This window comes from Castor canadensis, chromosome 16 (genome assembly GCF_047511655.1).
Source record: "Castor canadensis chromosome 16, mCasCan1.hap1v2, whole genome shotgun sequence".
NCBI classification, from domain to species: Eukaryota; Metazoa; Chordata; class Mammalia; order Rodentia; family Castoridae; genus Castor; species Castor canadensis.
Window position 1 is genome coordinate 62,791,842 of NC_133401.1, and position 12,944 is coordinate 62,804,785.

At 44.1% G+C, this 12,944-nt stretch overlaps 1 protein-coding gene and 1 pseudogene across 1 annotated transcript in view; both read left to right on the plus strand.

Annotated features, from left to right (window-relative positions):
• Positions 1 to 12,944, plus strand: part of LOC109702162 (protein transport protein Sec24A-like) — a 205,001-nt gene that overhangs the window by 156,531 nt on the left and 35,526 nt on the right. The window lies entirely within an intron of this gene.
• LOC109678825 (olfactory receptor 1D2-like) lies at positions 345 to 11,523 on the plus strand (annotated as a pseudogene).

A 12,944-nucleotide genomic window follows, 5' to 3' on the forward strand; every position in this document is an offset into this window, starting at 1 on the left:
TTGACAGCATTGTGAAAGTAGGGCCTCTTTTCAAAGTAATTTTGACTTCTCTCTCATTTTGTTTAAATTAACTATTGTTGTTCAGTCATTAAGCTTTACATCATATTGAAGTTTAATAAAATTTCATTCTCAGGATAGTATTTTTTAAATATATGATTTAAATATGAACTTATTTTATTTAGAAGTATATTCTCATTTTATCCTAGGTAGTTTAACTATTTTATTCTGATTATTTTGAAGAGGAAGATAGCCTTGAAACAGGATCGCAAAACATGGTAAGCTGTCAATGAAAAGCTGTAACCTCAGACAGAGCTGTAAAACACGAGGAATTACCCAGTAGAACCATGCAAAATTCAGGATCCAGGTGAGGGGCACCATGCAGAGATAAACACTCATTCCTGCATTCCTTTGTCTCCACTTGTAAATAAACTTTCCAAAAGCAGGACTCCCCTGCTGTTCTTAACTAATCCACTAGTAGCCCCTAATTGATGGGAGAGCGCATTCCTTGTAACCTGATGCCCTGCACTGCCTTTTAAATATCCTGTGAATCCTTTGTTCAGGGCTCAGACACAGGTACACATCTGGACCCGCTAGTGTAAAATTAAAATCTGAGTTCTCCACTCCTACCTACGAGTGTCGCTTGGTTTCTCCTCTGACTATATTGCCACAACATTTGGAGGCCCCAGCGAGATTCCAACCGACTGGCCTGTTGTGCCACCAGCTGGAGTCTGGGCTGCGTTGGAGTAGGGAGGGACACGGGACCGAACGAGGTGGCGTGCCACCAGATGGGATTCTGGGTCTTCCTTCGCCCCGGTGCCCCAACTCTCTGAGCAGTCTTGACCTGGCTTGGACTCCAAGGAGAAGTGGACCAACTCATCTGGCAGTCTCATCCAGACTTGGTAAGCACCACCCCCGGGAAATCAGTCCTAAGTCACGTCCTATCTCACTGGATGGAAGGGGAGCTTGATCCACTCCCGGGAACCTCCGAGAGGAGTTTCACAGGTCAGGGACTTCTGAAGGAAACTGTTATAACTTCGGTGTAAATGTGTGTGTGTGAATTTGTTTAAAGCATGGGCAAAATTTACTCACCTCCTGGAATTCCGACTCATTTTATGCGTGCTTAAGTTGACGTTTTTTCTGGCATGCTTAATTTATAAAACGTTTGTGTGCGTGTGTATGTAAACATCTTCAAAATGGTTCTTAAATTGCTATTATAAGGTTAATATGATACTCAAGGTAACAAAAACCAGGATATTTGTTTTAAAGATCTTTGTTATAAAATGCTTAGGCTTTTACATTTAAATATGTAAACATCTAAAGGATGATTCTTATTATAGAGTAAATGTAAAAGTTATTACTCTGTTCTACTGCTACCTTAAACATGCCTCAGCAAAGACATGAGTATGAGGGCAGAGAGAAGGATGCAGGGAAACCACTGAACTTACTAAAAGGTACAGAGCCAAAGGAAAAGCAACTTTCCATCCCCATGACCCTAAATTCATCTTGGAAGCCATTATTCACCATACACAGAGGCCTGCCTAGAGGGAAAAGCAGCCCATAGAAGGTTAGCAACAGGGTGTGTGCTTGGCCTGGGCAGTGTGAATGGTTATGGGCTGGCCAATTGCACATGAGCCTCACATCTTTCAACCTCATTCTGCTGGGTACCTACTTGCCCTGCAACCTCCCTAGCTCCTTCACCTTTTCTCCTGGGCCACCCTCATCTCAGGGACAGGTAGAGGCAATAGAAAGATACCTCCATGGTCTCAGAGAGAATCACCCTGGCTATGTGAGACACAGGACATGAGTTAGTCATTAATTAGGGCAAAGCACTTTGCAGGGTCTCTAGGGCTCTCTCCCCATAGAAACAGACACTGTACCAAACTAAAAGAGACCTCCCTAGAGACAGCCAGGAAAACCAGGGCTATGTCTTATGATTTGTCCTCCAGAACCAGTTAACAGAGGGCTGGCCTATGACAGGAACCTCCCTTCCTGCTACCTGGACTCCAGGGGAACCAGAGCCTCCTCCCCACTGGCAATTTCCACCTACCACTAATTTGCCATTGGGAGCCAACTCTTCAGAAGTCAATTAAAACAACTTGGGAAGAAGTGTTTGACTTCACCTCAGTGAAAGTGAATGGGACAGTCATGCCTCATCCCTGCACAGTTCCCCAGGGACCACCCCATGTCATGGCCATTGAAGTTTTATGGAACCACCTGCCTTTCAAGCCTAGGTCTACTTGGAGCTTAGGATATGCCAGAACATCTCTTATGAGCCGAGGAGGCCTCTCCTGCCATTTACTGCTCATGAGACCCTCTAAGAGTTTCTTGGTTTTCTCCTTTAATTTTGCCTTCTGATGCTTCAGGTCAGAAACTAAACTATCATCAGGACTTCAGCAATTTTTTCTGGGCATTGATCTTTTGCCTTGTGTAATTGAAAACTGCCTTTGTCTACTCAGCGAACTCTGTGCCCTAATAAACCCAAGTTTATATATTATGAAGTTATGTATATTGTGTTGCAGTAAAAAATTTCCATTTTGTGCTCATGAAAAATAGGCCTGGGATACATTCTAGAATAGATTCTAAGGAAGTGTTGAGAGTGGGAGAAAGAAGGTAGAGAGAGAGAGACAGAACCAAATAAAAGTAAAGAAAAGAAATGATAGGTTTAAAAGAAAGAGGATAGAAGGCAGGAAGGAAGAAAATGAGAAATGGAGCATGCTAAAGACCACTAGAAACCTGGATGAGCTCCCATGTCAAAGCAGATGCAATTCCAAAACTAAAAACAGATATACCAACAGGTTGAGCATCCATGATCAGAAAATCCAAAATCCAAGATGTTCCAAAATCTGCCTTGTTGGCAAGTGCCAACCCGATGGTAAAGTGGAAAATTGCACAGGTAACCGTATGGGACAGGCTGTAGTCAAGAGAGAAATGCACTAAAAATATTGTGCAAAATTATCTTGAACAGTTGGGCATGGTACTCCCACTGATAGTCCCTGGTACCAACATAAAGTAGAAAAAAATATAAGTAAATTCATACTGATGAACAAGTATTTGAATAAGGAAATAAATGGGAGAGAAGGAACCAACTTTCCCTACAGAAGATGTACAAGTAGTGTGTGCAGATCCTCTCTGCCCCTCCCCATCCCACCAGAGTGTGAAACTTAATATTCATCTCTGCCCTTGAGAGACAGCTGGACTTAGGGTCTTACAGCCAAATACTATACACAAGCAGCCATAATCTTTGCAGTGAATATCAACTTCACCAAGGATAAAGGTTAACGTCCCCTGTGATAACTAATGCCGATAGCATGCATCCCTGATATGATGTGATGAGGACACTGCACGTCTGTGGAAATCTTCCCCAAAGGTCCTAGTAACAGTCTAATCATGAAAAAGTCAGAGAATACAAATACAAGCCATTGTTCAAAACACCTGGCCAAGATTCTTCAACAGAGTTAAGAACAGGAAAAACAAAGGCACGATTGAGGAACTATTACAGTCAGAAAGAACCACAAGAGACATGGGTTGTAGTCGTCGGTGGCGATATGAGAAAGGTTGTCCCATACACTTGTCCCTCTGTGTCTGCTGTGGTCCCACACCACAGAAGTGCCACTCACAAGTGAAAAATATTCAAAAAGGAAGAAAAGGAATATCTGTACTGAATATCTACAGAACTTTTTCTTGTCATTATCTCCTGGGAATGCAGTAAAACAACTATTTACATAGATTTACCTTGCATTAGGAACCACAAACTAGAGCTGAATTAAAGCATGCAGGAGGTGGCTGCAGTTTATATGCAAATCCTACCTCATTTTATCTAAGGGATTTGAGCATCTGGGGATTGTGATATCTGCAGAGGCTCCTGGAAGCAGTGCCCAGTGGATACAGAGGGACAACACTACAGTGGTCATTGTGATGATTGGATAAGGTTGATACACAGAACTCAGAGGCAAAGCCTGGAATGGGCTAGGACCTGAGGTGACAGAATGAAGGAAAATCTTCCCAGGATGTGACACGGTCACTGTGTTAGTCAGGTGTTCATCACTGTGACAAACACCTGAGAGAAATAACTTAAGGGAAGATGATTTATTTTGGCTCATGGTTTCAGCGATTTCAGTCCATTACGGCACAGAGGGCTCGGCAGAACACAGGAGCTCAGTGTATGGTGGCCAGGAGGCAGAGAGAGGAATGCCTGCTCTAGCTGGCTTCCTCCCCCTTCCGCATTTATTCCTTCAGAGCCCCTAGCCTTTGGGATAGTGATGCCAGCATTCAGTGTGCATCTTCCCCCCTTAGTTGATCCTCTCTGGAAATGCCCCCATGGACACATCCAGAGGTATGATTTATTAGTCTCCTGGGCACATCTCAATCCAATCAAGTGAGCCAGAAAGTTAACCTAAGTCCTATGACTAAAATACACATAAATGTTAGAATAAGGAGGTTTCTATTGGGCGTGGTAACACATATCTGTAATCCCAACTATTAAGGTAGTAGAGCCAGGAGGATCTCGAGGTCAAGGCAAGCCTAGGGAACGTTAGTAAGACCCATCTCAGAACAAAATACAAACAAAAGGGCTGGAGACATGGTTCAAGTGGTAGAATGCTTGTCTGGCATGCACAAGGCCCTGGGTTCAATTCCCAATACTGGAAAAAAAAAGTCTGCTCATTTCTCTAACCACCTCCTTCCTCATGCGATATCGTGGGGTAGAGCGGACAGACTCTCATACCACAGGACCACTTGTTACGGCAACTACAGGCCAGGATAAGGGAAAGCTGGAAGCTTCTGGATGGTACACTTAAAGCTGTTCCAGAGACCAAGGCTGAGCACACTGCCATTAACCATCTGAGCACCGTGATTCATGCTGCCCAGCCAGGAAGGTCATCTTGACATCTTTGCCATATTTTATTTCAGAAACAGGTGAAGCTCAGCCAATATCAAAATCAGAGCAAATCATAGAATGTGGCTTCCAAACTGTGACCAGACAGCGTGACAGAGTTTTCTCCCAAAATTACCAGGCTCTGGTCAATAGCCACCCTGACACCTACCTAAGTACAGCTCCACATGTAACGATAATGTCTGACAAAATGGTATCTAGCATAGGAAGACCAGATGGAGGCCAGGAAGGCGTGTTCTGTTCTCCACAAAGAATAAAGGCAGTGAGAATCCTAACTTCAAATACTCAGAGGCTAACATGAACCACCGTCCATTTCTTGTCACCATCTACTCCATCAGGTGTCAGTTGGTTTTCCAGCATCTTTAGTCACCCGACCAACTCCAAACATACATATTTGGAATATTCAAAAGATAAGTTAGGTCTGCTCCAACATAGAATCCATGTTCTTTCACTTACTTCCTACTCCTTTGAGGATAATAAAAATGAGGCAGAGAATATTTAGAAAATAAAGAACAGAGAATGCAGATCTGTAAAAGACCCCATCCCAACAGAGACCTGAAATGTCCTTTAAAATTCCCAACAGGAAAATCTCATGTCCTTGACTTACAATATGAACATTAGTCCCCTTTCTCTCTTCTTTAGCCCCTAGGGAAGTTGATTTATTTGGGACGTGTAGGACACAGACAGACTCCCTTGTGAAATGCCTGTGACAAGGAGCTGGGGGGGTTCTCTCTACAGTGGGAATTATAAAACCCCCACATACATGAAACGAGACTACTTTCCAGCCCAGACGGTAAGAAGACAGACCATGCTTCCCAGGACCCCAGGTACTGTGCCCACACCGCAGAGCAGTGAGAAAAGAGAGGATGCTACCCATATATCTATAGCCATGTGATCCTTTCCCAAGCCTGCCAATTTTTGCCCTAATTACTGATGGGGTGATTGCACTTGCTGTCCTATCTAGGACCCTATAGGGTTGCAGAATGTAAGTCAGATAATACAGGAGGAAAGTCTTTACATATTTTAACCAACTAAGCACCTTTAGATATTATTCAGTCAGTGCCTGAGAGTCATGTCTCAACAATTAACTCTATAATAAACAGAAAGGACATGCCATTAACTGGTACAGTGGTCCTGTCATTGCCAACTTCACCCAGGTAAATGCAGATCCTACGTCCCCAAAGTCACCAAAGCAGGACCTCGACTTTCTCACAGTGACTTGGTCAAGTTTGCTTCAAACAACCCCACATGAATCTACAAAAAAGGCCTCAGATTCATCTAAGTCCCAAGTCCATAGAATTTTTGAACAGAGTACAAAAGGAAGCAAGTGGCTTGGGGATGGGTGGGTGTCTATCTGTGTGCGGCCATGTGTGGGAGTATCATCATTTCCAGAAATGCTCCAGCAAGGGTGTCTGTGGGTGGCAGGTGGAAGCAGTTATCTTAGCTACCACAGCCCTTGCCAGAGCTCCTCTGCACCAAGTGGGGCAATCACAGAGTGCCCAATCAAGTGGAGGCAGTCACGAAACCCCCAATCAAGTGGGGCAGTCATGGAGCCCCCAATCAGTTCCCAGAGGCAGAGATGAAGGCTCCAGTGCCAGAATCTAGAGAAATGAATTCAGAGTAATTCAGGCAGTTGGGTAAGACCAGGGACAACTGGAATGGGAGAGTTGCCCAGTCACTGCCACCACCTTGATGTGGATGAGTAGATTCACATTTCCTGTCACATGGCCTTCTGATCGTACTTATCTCAGTGTGAGGAGGAGCTGGTATTCAAGGTTTTATTCTCTCAGTGTTCTACAAGATAGCACATGTGGTCCTGAATAAAGGCTGCTGAATAAAGGGGAGCCCTCTGGCTCCCCTTTTCCAGACACTAAATGCACCCTCTCCTTGTACCTCACCATCTTGTCCCCCATTGGATTGAGGGGAAAACTGAGAAGAGTCATCTGTTTAGGAATCAAATTCTAGAAAGACTACATATGAGCCAGGGTGGGTTTAGGAATGTCAGCCCCCCCTGCTTTCTCTGCCTCAGCTTCCCATGAGCAGCATAGTGCAGAGGTGGAATAGTAAGGACAGCAGGGGGGGGTCCCTTCCAGGTACAAAATCTCACCTAGCCGGAAAGGAAATTTGATGTCTCCATTTAAGTAAACAGTAGAGTAGGTCATGTCGATTTTTAAAAATATATATATTATTATTTTTTACTAAAATATATTAACTGTACAAAGGGGGTTTATTATGATATGTCCATACACATATAATGTGCTTTGAACAAACCCACCTCTCACATCACTCTTAAAAACACATTTTAAAGCATTTTCTATTCTCTCCCAATCCCCACTGTGTCCTCCTCCATGACCAGGCCGTGTGTGACACTGAGACACCTCATAAACTTCTAACATGTCTCAGTTCTTTTGGCTCCTCCTTGGCTTTGAACAAACTCAGTGTGAGTCTAGTAAGTGCTTTCTGGAATGCAGTGGTGTCGCCAGAGGGCGGGGTGTGGTCTGTGTTCTCTGGTGACCCAACAGAGACAGAAGACAGTGCTCCACATGTACTGCTGGATGATGAGTAACTGAATAAAAACCGCATCATTTTTCCTGTCACCTGTCTGAATTTAAGTGAAAGTAGTTTCAGGTGTCCTTTAAGAAATCAAACTCTGTGGTGCAGGTCAAATCCACACTATGAAAAGAGTTATAACACAAATTCCTACAGATCATAGTCATGACAGGAAACTGACTGCCTGGAGACCCGGTTGCTTTAAGCAATTGCTATTATTAAAAATTCATTTATGTCCTTAAAATTTATCATAAAGAGAAAAAAAACCCTAATCCAAAAATATGAAAACCAAAATTCTACAAAATCAAAAACTTCCTGTGTACTCACATAAAGACACAAATCAAAATTCTACACGTAAGACTTTGTTTCAAAACTATGCACAAAATTATTAAAATATATAAAATTACTCACGGGTATGTGTATAAGATATATTTAAAATATAAATGAATTTTGTGTTCAGATGTGGGTCCTAGCCCCAATATATCTCATTCTGCATATGTAAATATTCCAAAATCTAAACTCTGAAACATCTCTACTCCCAAGCATTCTGGATGAGGTACACAACCTGTATTTGGTTTTCTGGTTAAAATGGCAGAGGAGAGCAATTCTGCATTTAAAATTAAAGTCAGCTTTCTGTAACCTTCAGAACTTTGTCCAAGTTCTTCAGCTCAGCTTTCAAAACTTCTTCAGAGTCTAGACTACTGGAAGACAAGGAAATAGTCACAACAGCTTCAGGCACAGCCTAGAAAGGATGACATGTTGAAAGGGAGTAGCTGGCTCCTCAATGGTTCCAGGGGCAGAATAGAAGGCCACCACAGTGACATGGGGCAGCCTAGAGAGGCGAACTGTACTCTGCAGTCACTTAAGTGTGTCTCTCTATCTCGTAGGACTTTTATGAACTTGTTACAGAGGAAGGCTCTGAGGGACACACAGGGTCAGTGTAGACATGAAACACAGAGTTTTTTCTTTTGCATAGTGACTCTCAATGAGAATTAGTTAATCTATTTTCCCAACCAATCATTTCCCTGATTGCGCCCATTGGTGCAAGGCTTTTTATTTTCAAGTAGAGTCAGAAATCCAGGTTTTCTAAAAAGTCTTTGATTTTTAAAGTATCAGTCAAGGAGAAGCATTTTGAAAAACTCTGAGGATCTGTGTTACTGTAGGATCTGTCAATTACTCTAACAAATGTCTGTCATAATCAACTTATAAAGAGAAACCTTGATTCTGTCTCATACTTTGATAGAAGTTTCAGCACAACATCAGTTGGTGCCTTTGCTTTGGGCCTGTGGAAAGGTAGCACATCATGTCAGAAGCACATGGTATGCAAAAAACATTCACCTTGTGTCCAGGAAAAAAAGAGGAAAAGAAGAGGCTGGGGATCCACAATTCTAAGACTAATTCCTTAACACTGGGCCTTTAGGAGGCCTTCTGGTTCCTAACTATAGCAGGGCCAAACTAAATATGCCCTGAAGTCAGATCTGGCTAACAGGAGCCAGGTTGCTATCTCTGGTCTACAGTGGTTACAGGTCCTAGGTTACATGGAGGCTACATGTGTCATCTCCCTCAAGAGCACACTCAAGGGAATTCCTGTTCACATGTGACCTTGGATTTGCCCACACTGACATTGACTCAACACTGTCATCTCTCCACTTCACTCACTTAGACCTGCTTTAAGCACACAGTTTTTCTTTTTCTTTTGCACATGCTAGGCGAGCACTCTACCATGGAGCTTATAGCCCAGCCTTGCCAAATTTATTTCATAAATGCACTCCTTAGTCATAACCACATATGGTCATGAAACACCATGGCTGTACTTGATACTGGTAGATTTTGGTGTGCAATACCTTTGTGAATGTTCATGCTGTCATCTGACCAATTTCCTGACACTTCCTATGTGCTAGTTATTGTTCCAGACACTGGGACACAATAGCAAAGTCCCTAAGGCAGAAAGGACTGAAGTCCATGAGCCTGGCAGGAGGCACAGGAAGAGAAGTCAGTGGGACTCAGGTCAGAAAGAGTCCCATTTACTGAGTTAGAAGAAGTCAGGGCTTTAGTCTGTGACAACCCTCTATTGAGGACATTTGTGCAGGGAAGTGTTGTATTCTCTTGGAGTTTTTCAAAGATGCTGCCAGTTACTGAGAGGAAAAAAAGCCAGTGCAACCTGGCAGTGCCCTGAGTGAAATGACACTTGGGCTGGGGGCAGACGTCATCCTGGGCTCTCTTGAATCCCTGCTGTGCAAGGCAAGCCTGCACCAGGTTGGTCAGTTGGGTTCCACGTGATGGAATCCTGAAGGTGTGAAGCCCTGAACTTTGGAACTTGGGGGTGGCCGTCTTTATGATGCACAGGAAGGTCCAGAGCAGAGAAGGAGCAGTACAAGCTCACAGGCAGGCAGCGGGATAGGCAAGGCAGGGAACACACCTCCTTACAATTGTCAGTGGCCAAACCTAGAACAGTCTTGGGGAAACTCATACACAGAACTGTGCATCATGGCCAACAGGGTTTTGCTCCTGGCCTTTGTCCACGTGCTGGTCACGTGTCAAATCATAATAATTTGGGAATGCTCCCAACACTTTTCACACTTAGGCTCTGTCTTCTCAATTGGCACCTTGAGCACAGGGCTCATGTCCAGTTTCCATTGGGTCCCCTCAGCTCGCAGCAGCCATGCAATGAGGACGTGCTGGCTGTATAAAGGTTAAAGACTCAGTGATGGTGACACTGCCCTCAGCACACAGCATCTGAAAACTGACCAGATCGTCCACTCTGCAGTGGGATGGTTGAGATCACAGGATCTACATTCAGAACATGTTGGGGTCAAAGTCCTTTGCCACTTACCATCAGTGTGGTCTGGAGCCATCACTTGCTCTAAGCCTCATTCACTTCATCAGAAAAGTGTGGATGATAAAAGTTCATATTTTATAAGGTAGGAAACAGAAAAGATTGCACGTTCAGTCTTTAGCATGAGTGCACTCAATAAAAAGCTGTGATTTTTATAGATAGAAAACTGTGTTCATTTATTGCATTACAAATAAATTTGATCCAATTCTGACTCCTCACTATCCACACTGGGACGTACAGGGGAGAGGAGAATGAGACTGGAGTCAGCAAGTTCCTCCTGCTTGGCATCACCAGTGGCCCAGGGCAGCAACAAATCCACTTCTGGCTCTTCCTGTGTATGTACCTGGTCACTGGGGCTGGGAATGCACTCATCATCCTAGTCATCAGCTCTGACCCACACCTGCACACTCCCATGTACTTCTTCCTCACCAGTCTCTCCTTTGTCAACATCTGCTTCACCATCAATCTGATCCCTGAGCTCATGGTCAACACAGGCAGGAACAGGGACCATCACTTATCCCAACTCTCTGACTCACATGTACTTCCTCATCTCCTTTGCTAATGTGGACACCTTTCTGCTGGCTGCCATGGCGCTGGATCGATATGTGGCCATCTGCAGCCCCCTGCAGTATGACACCACCATCACTCCTTGGCTTTGTGGGGGACTGGCAGCTCTCATGTGGGTGGGCTCTGGCATCATCTCCCTGGTTCACACACTCCTCATGAGCAGACTGACCAGGGAGATCTCACACTTCCTCTGAAGTACCTATCTGCTCATGAAGACGGCCTGCTCAGACACGTGTCAACCAGCATGTGTTGGTTTGTGGCCCCATGTGCTTACCATAGTCTCCTACTCCCACATCGCTGTGGCTGTCTTGCAGATTCCATCTGCCAAAGGGAGGCACAAGGCATTTTCCAAATGTAGCTCCCACCTGTCCGTGGTCACCCTGTCCTATGGGACTGTCCTGGGGATCTACTTACAACCCCAGACTCCTTCTCAGCCCAGGACACAGTGGCGACCATCATGTACTCTGTGGGACCCCCATGCTGAATCCCTTCACCTACAGCCTGAGGAACAAGGACACAGGAGACCGTGAGGAGACAGACTCGTTAGCAGGGGCTCAAAATCCTCTTAGCAGTGGTGAGTTCTGGGCTGGCGTCCAGAGAAGCTCAAGATACAAAGGAATGGAAAATGACTGTGGAGCTCGACACCACCTTCTCCCATACACCCATTCAGACTGGTTTTAGAGAAAAAAAATGAGAAATTAGGAGGGAATTTTTTAATTATTTAAAGAGATACCTGTATCTGTGGGAATCCACTCCAGCTGTGGTGAACAGAAAAATCCCAATTATATTGGCTTAAACAGGACAAGAGATTGCTTTTTGTCCATAGTGGAGAATTCAAGGCTAGAAATGAGGCTTCTTCCGGTCTATCCTCCACCACCCAGAGTGAGGCCTTCATCGCTCTGTTTCCAAGATGACTGCTGAGGCTACAACCATCTTATTAGTCCCAGGTGATGAGAGGAAGGGCAAAGGGGGCTTATTCAAAGGCTTTTCCAGAAGCCCCACTCAGCATCTCTTGCTCACATCTCAATGGCCACCCACATGCAAAGCAGGCTGCCAAAGGCAGTTGCTAATTTTTGTTGCTGCTGTTTGTTCATTTGTTTGTTAGGATTAAAAACATCACCACCTCCAGTGAAATAGGGATACTCTTAGAAAGGTAGAGGAAGAAGTGGATAATGGACAGAAAACTGGCAGGCACGCCACAACACACAAGACTCATTTCACCACAGTAACAAATGCAAAGTCACATTGTTATTTTCAGGACAATAAAAATACTCTTACAGTGATTCCCTCCAGACCAACTGAGTGTTAGGAGACAAACTACAAATGGGATCCCTACATTCTTGAGGCTATAGTATCAGAGGAGAAATTCTCCCTTTAAGACCTAAACCTGAGAGTAAGGTTTCTCTGGTTGGAGCCAAAAAGTATGAAGAAAAAGCATCAGAGAGGTTTTGTGGCACTAACGTTTGAGGAGACTAATTTTTTTAAGGGAGAGAAGATTTCATTTAGGATTTCTTTTCTCTATAGGAACATGTAGGAGAAAAACTCATGTTGTTCAAACTTTGCTCATTATAATATTGATACATACTAATGTTAAAACAAAGCACCAAAATATTCCAAATGTAATGAGGAAGACAATAAAGCAATCTGGGAAATATTAAGATTATAGGAAAATATCATCTATTTTTAAGGAGCTCTGTAAAACACCTCTTTCCAGGTTTGGTGTCAAGGGCAAATCAGTACAAACTTTTTAAATTGGCTACATGAGATTTTGCGTGAATCATGACTTTGATTGTCTATGTGTTCTTATGCTTTGACATCGGGCCACTATTATGGGAGAGGGATTGCCCCCCTGCCTAATATCCTTAGAGATTGCCAAAGGTTCAACCAGAACAATGTCTTCACATGCAAACTAGCCAGAGGCCAGACCACCCCCACCTCCTCCACCAGCCTTTACACTCTGGCCCTACAATCCCCTGCCATAGCCATCCCAAGTCTACTTATTGGGCTACTATGCCCAGGCCCTATGCCTAGGGCACATGGAAAGCACTCAAACCAGCCAGTCCTGCACCTGGGAAATGTACCTCTTCCATTCCTCAGTGC